This window comes from Dermochelys coriacea, chromosome 9 (genome assembly GCF_009764565.3).
Source record: "Dermochelys coriacea isolate rDerCor1 chromosome 9, rDerCor1.pri.v4, whole genome shotgun sequence".
NCBI classification, from domain to species: Eukaryota; Metazoa; Chordata; order Testudines; family Dermochelyidae; genus Dermochelys; species Dermochelys coriacea.
The window spans coordinates 101,537,696-101,550,465 of NC_050076.1; the positions used below are offsets into that span (position 1 = coordinate 101,537,696).

At 39.6% G+C, this 12,770-nt stretch overlaps 1 protein-coding gene across 5 annotated transcripts in view; it reads left to right on the plus strand.

The window, feature by feature from the left end:
* MBNL3 (muscleblind like splicing regulator 3) overlaps positions 1 to 9,402 on the plus strand; it is a 122,072-nt gene extending 112,670 nt beyond the window's left edge. For all 5 annotated transcript variants that reach the window (XM_043491533.1, XM_038415227.2, XM_043491532.1 and 2 more), the window contains one exon: positions 28 to 9,402. The gene's annotated coding sequence lies outside the window, so the exon portion shown is untranslated. The remainder of the gene's footprint in view (positions 1 to 27) is intronic.
* Positions 9,403 to 12,770: the final 3,368 nt, after the last annotated feature.

Here is a 12,770-nt window from a genome sequence, read left to right on the forward strand (position 1 = left end):
ACTGTTTATTTTTTTCCCCTCCTCCAGCAAACTATGTTGAAATTCTGAAGAGTAAAATTATGGAGTTCCAGGACTTCTCGGTGGGAAGCTGCACATGGCCTTTCTGTATATATTCCCTCCTCCCTCATTTCTTCCTCGACCACCTCTACAGTAAGCCTGTTGCAGCCTACATGTTAACCAAAAACTGATCAATGGGAATGTCAAAAAAAAAAAAAAAAAAAGCACTATAGAAACAATTAACAAACAGCGCTCTGTTATATGAGATATACAAGTAGACAATTATAATAGACTTTTATAACACATTACTTTAACACACTTAATCGTTTTATGACTACCATCATAAGTGCATCTGCACAGTGGACTGTTGGTTTACTGTATACTATCGATGGATAAATGTTTGTCTTGTTTTTAAAGTGTTATCTTACTGTTTTGTTTACATCATAGTCTATTGATTTAAAGTGTACATCATTATCAAGTATACTCAATACCATTTTTTTCATTATTGTTATGTCTTAAGTTTTCATATACTGTAGTTTTCTGGGTTGGGGGGTATTTTTGTTTTGGGGTTTTGTTTTTGGGGGTTTTTTTTTTTTTTTTTACTAAAAATGTTACAGTGGGAAACAGGAATTATGTGCTTGAAAAACACGACATAAGAATGTTCTGTCCTTTTCTATAGTTTGGTTGTTTTCATCAGCTTACATTGCTTGTTTTAAATGGCTCCTTTTAAGATCTAGAATTTGCCTTCAAGTAGAGTCTCAGATTCTGTCTTACAAATGTTATGAAGGGACAGCAGTCATGTTAGCCCAGTTCAGGGGTTTTACAAAGTGAGTTGAGTCTTGCTTCCTGAAAAGGGAAACTTTGCTATGTAATAAACAAAAAACATACACTCAGTAAAAAGTTAGATATCGGCTGAAGAGGGAGATTCATTTAGAAAGCATCAGAACACAAGGAATTTCTCCAGTTTTGCTGTCCATTACAGTGCCATCCTTAGCTCCAAATGGCACACAGTTTTTCTTGCTATTTAATTGGTACCGTTAAAAATCCCTCCCACAAAACACATGAGTAAGCGATGAGACAGATTCAGAGGGGTAAAGGAATCCTCCCCCACCCCTAGGAATGGGTAATTTTGATTAAAAATTACAAAAATAACCCCCCCCACTCTGCCCAGGGAAGATGTTGCGACCCCATTTGCCCTTGTCTCCACTAAGTACGCTGCAGAATTCATTGGGAAATTTGGTGGGGGCATTCCCTGACATTTCATCAGCCTACCCCAGTAATTTACTTCACCTTTAAGTCAGAGACATTTCCCAAGAGCTTTGGCTCTTTAAAACAAATAAACAAAGACAAACGACCCTTGAGTTTACCAGGCCTAGATGGTTTTCAGAACTTTAACTCCTTGGATCAGTGGACGCATGTTGGTATCTTTTGTTTGATCAGGAGCGACATTAGGGTTGCCAGTACCCCAGTCCTTCATATAATGGAGTAAACTGAAGGATGACCAACCCCCCAAGCCCTGCACAGCACACAGTGCTATTCTGGCTTGGCTAAAGTGGAGATACCATTGCTATGTTCGCCCCCAGCATAAGTTCACTGACATCAGTGGAGTTATGCCAGAAATTTATTTGGCCTATAAGTCTCTGAATAACTGAAGGGTGTCAATAGCAAGTAATTGTTCAAGGACATGCAAGCTGATGTTAGGAGACTTTGGACAAAATATCAGGAGAAAACACTGGAAAGCGAGATCGGTTAGAGCGTGGAATAGCCTCCCAAGTGATGTAGTTTGGCACTGTAAACAGAGATCAATGTGGGTTGAGAATGTGTCCCCTATACATAGCCCTGCACTGGCAGAGGGGGTGCTCCAAACAACCTGGCCGACCTTTTCCATCTGAGTGGCTAGTTTTTCCTGCATTGGCTGGAGATCTGCTGCTGAAGCAGCACCAGAATATCCCTATCCCTCTGCTGTACAAGGCACGAACCCAGTTCCCGAGGGGCTAACCCCTGTATGTCCAAAGGCCGAGCTGCTTATAAACACAATGGAGTCTGGTGATTTCTGAGGAAAGCAGAGGGGCAGTGATATTATGACTGTAACAATGGCATGTTCAAGGTAAAATTAATAGGTTCACTTTTTAACTTCTAATGTTAGAGGCCAGAGCGCGTCCCCACCCCCAACCCCCCCGAGGGAAGGCGCAATGTCCTCATTTTGTGCCAGGAAAATGTGGGCAGTCTGGGCCACTTGTTCTGTTGTGGTTTATAGGCCTGGGCCTCTGATGTGCAGAGCGCCTCCTGGAAGGGCATTGAGCACTCAGTGCCTAGTGATGTTGGTGGAGTTGAGGATCAGGCCCTTACAACCCCGAGTACGAGTGCCGCCCTGAACTCCCATTGACTGAGTGGTCGTCTTGTCTGATTTCTGACAAACATATTCTTATCTCCATTTTGATTCCTCACATTGTGTAGTAAATGTCCTTGTCCCGTCACCTGGCGCTTTCACCTGAGCACTTACAGATGTTTGCTAACATTACCAGTAACAGGTGCAAGTTATGGGTGTCTGCTAGACACAGCTGGGACGTCACTTTATGATCTAGCTTTGGTTCCTTCAGAAACAAGAACCCATTTAGAGTCCATAGTCAGTCCACATAGGGCCTGAACCGAGGGCAATCTTCCTGTTGACTTCAGTGGGCTTTGGATCAGGCACTAAGGAACAAAATATGGTAATCTGTTAGCCTCATGTATTAACCTTTACTTGTGTCCTTACACATTCCCCAGCTGTCAGCATTCAAAACATACGGTGTTGCCTGAAACTAGCAACGCTAAAATATATTGGCTATGATATACCTGTTCTTTTAACCACTGAGTTTCTGTTTCCCAAACTCATAACATTGTTAGTGGAAAAAGTGGATTTGAGTACTTCCTGTCTGAAATTATTTGTGTATCAAAATGGGTTTTGCACAACCTGTGCCAGTGCCTCAACAAAGAACAGACCTGATCTTCGTAAGCCAGAAAGGATGTGTTCAAGCTTGTATGGCTTTATGAGTTAAAGGAGGTTGGAACGTTTTCAGTGCTAAATGGATTTTTGTATATCTTGACACTTTGATGTAACCTCCTGTTTTATTTAACTACTTAAACATCTGGCATAGATGTGCATAGAATGTAAACCTAGAATACAGCTGTTTTCATGTCACATTTAAAGCACTGAAAAAAAAAATTAAGGGTTATTTTTTAGTAAAGAGATCCAATGAGGGATGTTCAGGGTAGATATATTAGGTGCCACAACAGGTTTTATATTGCTGGCAGATTTAGAGTTCACTTTTAAGTGAGTTTAAGGAAAGAAAAGCTTGAAGCACTAAAACTTCACCAAATTCAAAACAATCTCGGCAAAAATGCCATTTTGAGGTAGCACTATTTAAACTAGTTGTGCAATGATTTGCTCTAATTTTCTTTGTTCAAAAAAGAAAACCAGTCGCCAGACTATAAATTTCCTAAATAGATGCATTCTATTACAAAGTCACCACACTAGTTCGTGACTCTAAACAAATGTCATAAAAGCATGGATTTCATCCTTTATTTGACAAGAGATGTATGTAAGTTTGTTTAAATCAATATAATTTTAGTGACATTTTTATAAGCTTCCCAGTTTCCATGAACCTATATTTTTTATTTATCCAAAGTTATTTCTCTTTGTCCATTTCTCTCAGCCTTATGCAAACAATATGCAAGAAATGCTGAAACTTGGATAAAACGGGTCATGCAGAGGGAAAATGAAAGCTGAGAATGATCATTTTCATAAAAAGGTTGTTAGTAGTTTCAATAAAAATACTGCTACTAAACTGTAACATAAGCAGACAATAAGAGGGATTTAAAATAAAGTAGATTCATAAAACTATTAAAATTATTTTTGTTAACTTCAGTGTTTTTAGTGATTGGAATCTGATTTTGCAATCAACCATGTTTTTTATTTTGAAATTTCTAGTGGATGATTTTTGTCTTTGTATTTTTGCATCACCATGTTAGAGAAATCGTTACCTCTCTGGCCACATCCGCTCCGTTCCATTCCTGAGCACTCTGAAGCACTTTTCTCTCTGCCATAAGTGTTGTCTCGTACTGCACTCAGAGTGTTCACAAATGCACGGTGCTGGCTGGCTGCACTCTGCAAAACAAAACCTTTGCGCTCCCTGGGTGGCTTATGGAACACTCTCCGTTCCTGTGAGGTGTTCTCTCAACATACAGTCAGCTACGAAACACAAGTTAGAGTCCAATAAAAATGACTTTGTTATACTCTAGCTGCACAAACAATAAACACAGCTACTTATATGAATATGTGACTGTTGTAGATACATCTGGCCAGATAAGGAGATGCGTGTATCTGATCAAATGTATTCATAAACTTACATATTCCTTCATAATGCAGTAGTATAGGCTATAGAACGTGCTAGTACACAGAATGATTGAGAAACTGGAGTCCTCATTTTTTATCCCTTGTACATTTCACATACATGAAAATTGAAAAAGGTGAAATTTATGAGGAAAATCTAATTTCCCATTCCTGTTGAATGGATTTAGTGTGATATTGACCTGATTTTACCATGTGCCTGTTGAAGGCCTTAGAATATATACTGTATGTTAATGACTGTAATAACTTTAAAAAAAATTAGTTGATAGCCTAATCAAAATGTAAATATAACTACAACACATTGTTACTAGGCATCAACACATTAATTCATGTCACATTTTCATTTCTTTACTGTTAGTTTTTAAGGTTTTCATTATTGCTTTTTGATATCTTTAGTAACGAATGAATTTAATTTTGAAGGAGAATTAGAGGAAGTTTAAGATTTTTAATACATGTATTCAACCCATTTAGTTATATTCTAAACCAATACTGAAGCATGATAAGGTATAGAATATAGTCCATAACTAGTTTGTATAGTTTACAGTTTAAGAACAAAATTAACTTTGTATGTAACTCCTACAATGATAGATTCATTGTTAACTAATTATATTAAGTTGTTGTTGCTATGGCAACAAAACTACAACATGGCTACCTTTGTATACATTATTTGTGATATTTTCACATGTAAATTAAAAGTGATGTGTAACAGTATGAGCTTGTTAAAGGTACAGTTCGATACTGTCAGATAAAGATATGATTGAATATTTTTAAAATCCCAAAGTCCCATGTGAAAGCTGAATTTGTGTCTTTAGGTCACATTTTCAGTCAAGAAGTTTACAACACATGGATTTAGAGTCAGGTTTTATAGCTTGTAGAAATCGTTGTGTGGCTAGGGTTATTCCACAGTATTTTAGGTTTTAAAACGTAGCACCCGGTATTTACAATACAGTAATTGGTCTTCATTTCATTTCATGTTGACATCATTGTGTGAATTCATCATTATCCAGTTTCAGTACTGTAGTCTTGCTGCAGTGATTATTTTTCCTGAAATTGAATACTCACATGATTATGTTAAAATCAGGGCTAAATAATTAAATATGAATATTTTAATACTAATTTATATTAGCAAAACCTGTACATAAGAAAAATATTGTGGAATGACCCTGTAACAGTGTTGAAGATACAAATATGCTGCAGTTAAACTGATTCAGTTAGTGTACGAATGTGTGAGACACACCTTTTTTGCACTTATGTACATAGTCCACGAAAGAAATCCTTGGAACTTATTTTGAATATAAAAAGTCTGTAATAATACAGGAAAAGTTTGTAAAAGAGATAGGTATTACTAAGGCTTTGAAAAGGAGGAGTTTTTTGCTATAAAACTTATCTGAAAGCATGATGTTGCTTTGCTGTTGTAAAAGCTTTGTAGTTTGCCATAGCTTACTATACAGCAGACTGATAACAGGTCAGCTTCAACCTGCAGCACAGAAAATGGGAAACAATACTTAATTAATTAGTAAGGTCATTAGCAAAGATTTTAATTGCTTTTATAGCAGCCCTACATTTTAAAACACATTCTAGATCATGGTTTTTATAAGAAGTTATGCTCACTATGAATCATGTTAGGACCTGAATGTCACATGCATTTCTGCTAGCCCCTAATCTTCTATCTAGCCAATACTGTTTTTATCTATGATAGATACGTATCATTCCAACAAGTGTTGTAAATGTCAATGGGAAACTGAACTATAGCCATTCATCGTGGATTTTATCCGCATGGAATATGAAAGCTGGGAGAGACGTTTAAAGAGCTAACCAAGTTTTAAAGTGAGCAATAAGCAAGTGGTGGAACTTGGGTTGTTTACGATTGTCTTAGGATACTCGTCATCTGCTGCTAAACTGCCTTGGCGTTTTGTTAGCGCAAGAGCCGTTGATCCATGGCAATATTCGGTCATGCCAACTGGATTTCTCCGTGGTGGAGGTTCCATTGTGGCCTGGTGGGCTGTGAGGTTGGAATTTGAATGCTGATCACCGCAGTGGTGTTAGCCTGTTTCATGGGTTAAAGTAGAAGAGGGAGCAGGGAACTCAGCTTCCCCTCTGCTCCTTTGCCTGGGGGAGCGCTGCTCCTTCCGCAGTGCCCTCTCCTCCTTGAATGAGCAAATTCCCCATCCCCGGACAGGCTTCACCCCCCTCCAGGGATGGGGAGAGAATGGGACACGCTCTACCTGCATCTTCTGACTTTCCCTTCTGCAAGGAAAGGTGGATAAATAACACCCAGATCTGACGTTAAAAAAATCTCTCTTGTAGCATCTTCAAATGGCCTCAAATTCTGTCAGCTGCATCCAGCCGTTCTGAGGAGGAATCCACCCAAACCCGCCATGCACTTTGCTTTTGCATTCGTGCACATTCTCCATCCTGGTGGAGCATAAATGATGGACTGTCTAGAAGTGAGGAAGGGGAATCCCAGGGATGTGCCTGGTTCTGTGCACTGCAGGTGCACCCATCATTTAGCTTGCCTCACTCCAGGCCTGCTGGGGGAAATGAGTTCATCTTCTCCCCTGCTCTTCCTCCTGCTGAATCCTGTCACCAGCAAATGGGACAGTGACGTGACCATCAAAACCAGTGTCGACAGCCCCTAGAGTTGGTGAGCTCCCTCTCCTCTTGCGATCTACTTGAGCCACTGCTTGCAGAACAGCATCACAGCTAGTCAACAACTCCACACGTAAAACACCAGTGTTCATGCAGCACTGATGAGGATAAAAGGTTGCGGATGGGTGGAAGGCTGGGTTGGGGGTGTTTTTACTTTCACCGGGTAAGGGACAGAAATCTGATTGGCTAGCAGATATTTCTAATAGGGCCCACTCCTGCATCCCCTATGCACCAGAATTCCTGTTTATTTCCCGGGGAGCGCAGGCTGGGCAAGGATTTTAGAACAGTGCTCCCAGAATAACATATAATAACTCACCCGTGTTAGGAACTCTCATCAGAGCTGTACACCACTCTGCACCTAGAAGTGTATTTGTACGCCTGGCTGCTTGCCCTTCCGTGCCTTATTGCAACGGCATCATTTGCTGAAATAAAATATTAAAATACTAATGATGAGGGGGAAAGATTCATGGGTTAAAAGATCATTTCCCCATAGTAGATGGCTGGGACCCAAAGGCAGGGGAAAGTCTGGGATTCTTTTCCTGGTTCTGTTTTGTTCCATTCTAAAGGTATTTGAAGAGGCTGCAGGGCCCAGAACTGTGCCTGAGCCTCAAAGACACTAGCTGGTCCATGACGCTGTCAGCTGACCTTTTCACCTTGAGAGGAACAGAGGAGACAGGGGAAACATTGATTTTTAATTAGACCTGCATTGTACAATCACCAAAAGTCAGCTCAAACCAATAGCATTGTGGAACAGAAAATCCTGGAGGTCTGTGAAAGGGCTGGGTTAGACCTTCAAATTGGATCAAATGTCCCAGATCAGCATTATGTAGTAGAAGTGGCTGATATTTCCAATATTTTCCCCCCAGCCATCAATTTTAGCACCTGAGCCTTCATTCCTTACTGGGAGTTCAAAGAACTGGGTTTTATATCCTGACTAAGGAACGTAGGACTGCTGCAGAGTCCTCAAGGCTGTTGGATGTTCACAGGGCCAGCTTCTGCCATCAGTTAGGCCCCAGTTTGGCAAGGTACTTAAGGGCATGCCTAATTTTTGAAGTAGGTGAGTTGTCCTGGTATCCTGGTGAATCAGGGCTTTAGACCCAGGCAATTCCATTGACCTCAGTAGGGTAGCATGAGTGTAACTAACGGTCGAATTCATCCTGTCGTCTTCAAAGTGAAATAAATGAGGAAAAACATTTTGGAACTGTTGGCTCTTTCATGGGCCCCATAAAAATCTAGGTTTGGCTTCTGTAATTAGTTAGTTGGAACCAGTGCATTATTGTGTAACAATGCATGCCTGGGGGGCAGTGAGAGCTCTCGTTTGTTGTAAGTCATTTTTATAATTAAGCTCATTCTCCTTTGTAGGATAATTAAACAAAAATACTTCGCACTATGTGAAATGAATCACAGCCAGTAAAACTTTTTTTCACTAGAGTAAGAGAAGAACCTTTAATCACGACACCACAGCTAAAATCTTTGCTAGTGACCTTTACAGTCATATTCTCGATCATCAAAATAAAAACTGCACATGCCTCTCGAATGAGATATTTAAACATGCAAAAATAACACAACTATTAAATAAAACTAAGTTTTTATCCAAACACACAACAGAGAGAATTACCTGACACAGAATTACAAGGTTCCAGTTCTTTATTACTGTACACAAATGCTATTTGATAGTGGTGGAAGCCAAATGATTTTGTTGCCATGGCTTTTGTATCCTAGCAGATGAGGGGATGACGTGACCATTTTTAGATAGGCTTGTGGGATTTTTTTTTTCAAATTAGATTTTATTATTATTATTTTAAATCATTAAAAAACCCATCCATTGTTAGTCACTTGACACTAGATCACCCATGAAAAATAATAGAGAATTGTATTTTAGGCAATCACTAAAATCAGGAAGAGAGTGTTCTCCTAAATTTTCAATTTTTAACTTAAAAAAAAATAGAACAGTAGATATGGAAGTACATTCTTCTTTTCCTAGACACTTCTGGTAAAACTTAAAGTAAGGGAATCATTAGACAGATGTCAATTTAATTTAATGAAATAGTTTTAGGTTTTTTAAAAAAAAAAAAAAAACCTCTTAGCCCTATGGAATTGTAACAAATTAAAATATCATCAGCAAATCCCAACAGATAAAGGCTATTGTGATATTTCAGTTCCAGAACATAATATAGTTCATTCCCTCAACTGCTATCAACAAGGTGTACGCTTTGAATTTATTTTTCTTTTTGCCACATTATATTGCTGTAGTGCTTGTATGTGCTTTAGTAATGTGCATAATGCTACTCATTTTAGTATGTTACTTCTATATTGTTATTGTTTATTTTTTGATCTTTTAATAAAGTGTATAAAATTCTTGGTTACGTTTTTTATGGACCCATATCTACACATTAATAAGAGTTCACTTTAAAGACTTTTCAAGTTCCAGTTTTAGTCCCAGTCTTTAAAAGTTCTGATGTAAAAATTACAATTAATGAAATTTGATTCAATGTTATACCTGATGCGTAGAACAACAGAATAAATTTCTTTCCAGAAAATATCTTCAGTATTTTGAATTATGTAGCTAGTGCATCCGTTTCATTGGATGCATTAGGCTTATCATATTGAAGTTACTAACACAAGAAAGAAATTTGTATTTTAGAAAAATAAAAGTAAACTTTGCAGACACTGCCTACTGGTTTCTCTTGTGCCTTAGACCTTCTGAGACACATGACGTGTTGTTTTGTATTTTTTCTTAATTTCTTGCTGACCCTATTTTTGATGTAATTGGGAGGAAATCGATACTATGCATTTGAAGATAACCATGAAGAATAAATTGAATGTGATTCAAATGTCTGCACCTTTTGTAGCACAAAAATGTGTGTATTAATTTTTCCCTTAACATGCGTGCTAGGTATCAAATGAATGGCACAGTGTAGCAGTAGTTCAACCACCATTTTCCAAGAGCTAAACCCTGCGATCCAAAATTCTCGTTGAAGTAGCCTGTGATCTTGTATGGTTCAGGAATGACAACACTGAATACTGAATTCCTCTCGCTATCCACCAGGCTGGTGAAGCATGTGCTGTGATACAGCATCCTCACGTAAAGGAATTACAGCTGGAATCTTGGCCAGCCTTGTATGTTAGCTCATTAACTCAGTGCTGACACCCATAGTTGCTATTGGTAATTTTTGTAATGTAGACAAGGTTTGAGTGAGCGAGTTGGTAAGCGTCCACACCCATTTAGTCCTCGGCAGAGGCTCGAATGTTAACAAAAAATGCCCGACAGTGCTAACAATTGTGGTGGCCTTTTGTGACCTGAACATCTGTCAACAACTGGCTTGAGCCCACCCCTCCCTTCATACAGGCTCCTTGAACCACCCTCAGATGATGATAACTTTGATGTACAAGAGGTGCTGAGCCAGATTTGGTTCAAGGAGCCAATTTAACACTAGCTCAAACGAGGTTGCTGCCGCATATGTTAGCTTCCTAGAAAAGACTGAGGCCCATTCTGCCAGGACAGGAGTTACCTCCTGCATAGCCTGGGATTGACAGATGCAACTTTTGGACATGGAACACTGCGGGTTGTTAGTCTTCCCGTATATTGGTCTGGAGAGCTGGATTTTACAGCCCTCTTCTTTTGGATGTGTTGTTTCATACAGACCTGTATTGAGAACTCGGTGGTCTGTACTCGTAGCAACAGCATCACAGAAAGGCATTACATGTTAATTTCCAATCCCCACCACCACATACACACATAACATGGTTCCAGCACAAGACATCAAGCCTGAGGGCTTTTCCTTGGTTTTAGGAACGGTGACGGCTTGTATCTCTATGCTGAGCCGCTATGTAGGAAAGTTCTCAGCTGGAGCAGAATGTAGGAAAGAACTTCACACTTCAAGAAGCAAGGAAAGTGTGAAGGTGCAAATGGTTTCCACCTCTCTAATATCTAAATGGCACTTCCCCTTTTGCCTGCACTGCTGGAAGAGTCAACAACAGTGGTGCCAGGCTGGCCATGATAATCGGGACAGATCCTTTGAATATTAATACTATCTACATTATTTTAAATACTGCATGAGTGAATCTAGGCAAATCAACCCAGAAGCTCAATAACCCTGAGCTGAACGTAGCTCGCTCTTTATTTGCACAATTAGCTGCTGCTGCTGGCTTTTGCAAAAGAGCAATTTTGGAATCCCAAACAACATGTTTCAATTATAAAATGAATTGGAAACAACTGAGAGGGCTCAAAGCCAGAGAGGACGAGAACCAGAATGGGCCTTGACCCTGCTGCCCCAAACAACAGACAAGAAGCAAATACAGTACCAGGTCAAATACCACAGCAGGGGCCATATCTGCAGCAACACCAGGGTTAGAGTTGGCATTCTTACACTCAGACACCGAGATGAGGCTGCTGTTGCTGTATATAAATAGCCTTTTTCTATAGTCGCTTTGGTTGAACACATACCTAAGGTTTCCTAAGAGACTAACAAATTTATTTGAGCATAAGCTTTCGTGAGCTATAGCTCACTTCATCGGATGTATTCGGTGGAAAAAAAACAATAAAAAAATAAATTTGTTAGTCTCTAAGGTGCCACAAGTACTCCTTTTTTCTTTTTTGCGAATACAGACTAACACGGCTGTTACTCTGACACCTAAGGTTTCCTGTGTTGTATGGGGGCCAGATCCTCAGTAGTATAGTTCCATGGATATCAAAAGCATTTTTCCTCTTCACGCCGGCTGAGGGTCTGGCCTCAACGTGTTTTATGTGTCCCAGAATACTCGAGTTAATGCACGTGGATTTGGTATGAATGTAGATAGCTACCAGCTTCTCTTGATATGTCTGAACTGCATGGGCATCTGCCCAGCACGCTCCAAACTGATCAAGTCCTGCCCCAGCTGCTGAGATGGGATGGATTTGGGAATGCAGCCTCTTCTACAGTTACGAACAGAACGTAAGAATATAAGAACGGCCATACTGGGTCAGACCAATGGTCCATCTAGCCCAGTATCCTACCTTCTAACAGTGTCCAATGCCAGACACTTCAGCGGGAATAAACAGAACAGCGCAATTATCAAGTGATTCATCCCCTGTCATCCAGTCCCAACTTCTGGCAGTCAGAGGCTTAGGAACACCCAGAGCATGGGGTTATGTCCCTGACCATTTTGGCTAATAGATGGACCTATCCTCCATGAACGTATCTAATTCTTTTTTGAACCCACTTACAGTTCTGGCCTTCACACTCTCCCCTGGTATTGAGTTGCACATGTTGACTGTGTGTTGTGTGAAGTACTTCCTTATGTTTGTTTTAAACCTGCTGCCTATTAATTTCATGGGGTGACACCTGGTTCTTGTGTTAAGTGAAGGGGAAAATAACACTTCCCTATTCACTTACTCCAAACCAGCCATGATTTTATAGACCCGTCATATCCATCCTTAATTGTCTTTTTTCCAAGTTGAACAGTCCCAGTCTTTCTAATCTCTTCTCATATGGAAGCTGTTGCATACCCCTGATCATTTCTGTTGCCCATCTCTGTACCATTTGCAATTCTAAGAGAGATCTTTGTTTCTTTTAGATGCAGCAACAAGACCTGCAAGCAGCATTCAAGATATGGGCTTACCATGGATTTATATAATGGCATATTTACTGTCTTCTTATCTATCCCTTTCCAAATGGTTCCTAATGTTCTGTTAGCTTTTTTGTCTGTTTCCAGCTCTTTTATGAATATGTTGAATAACACTGGTCCCATATAG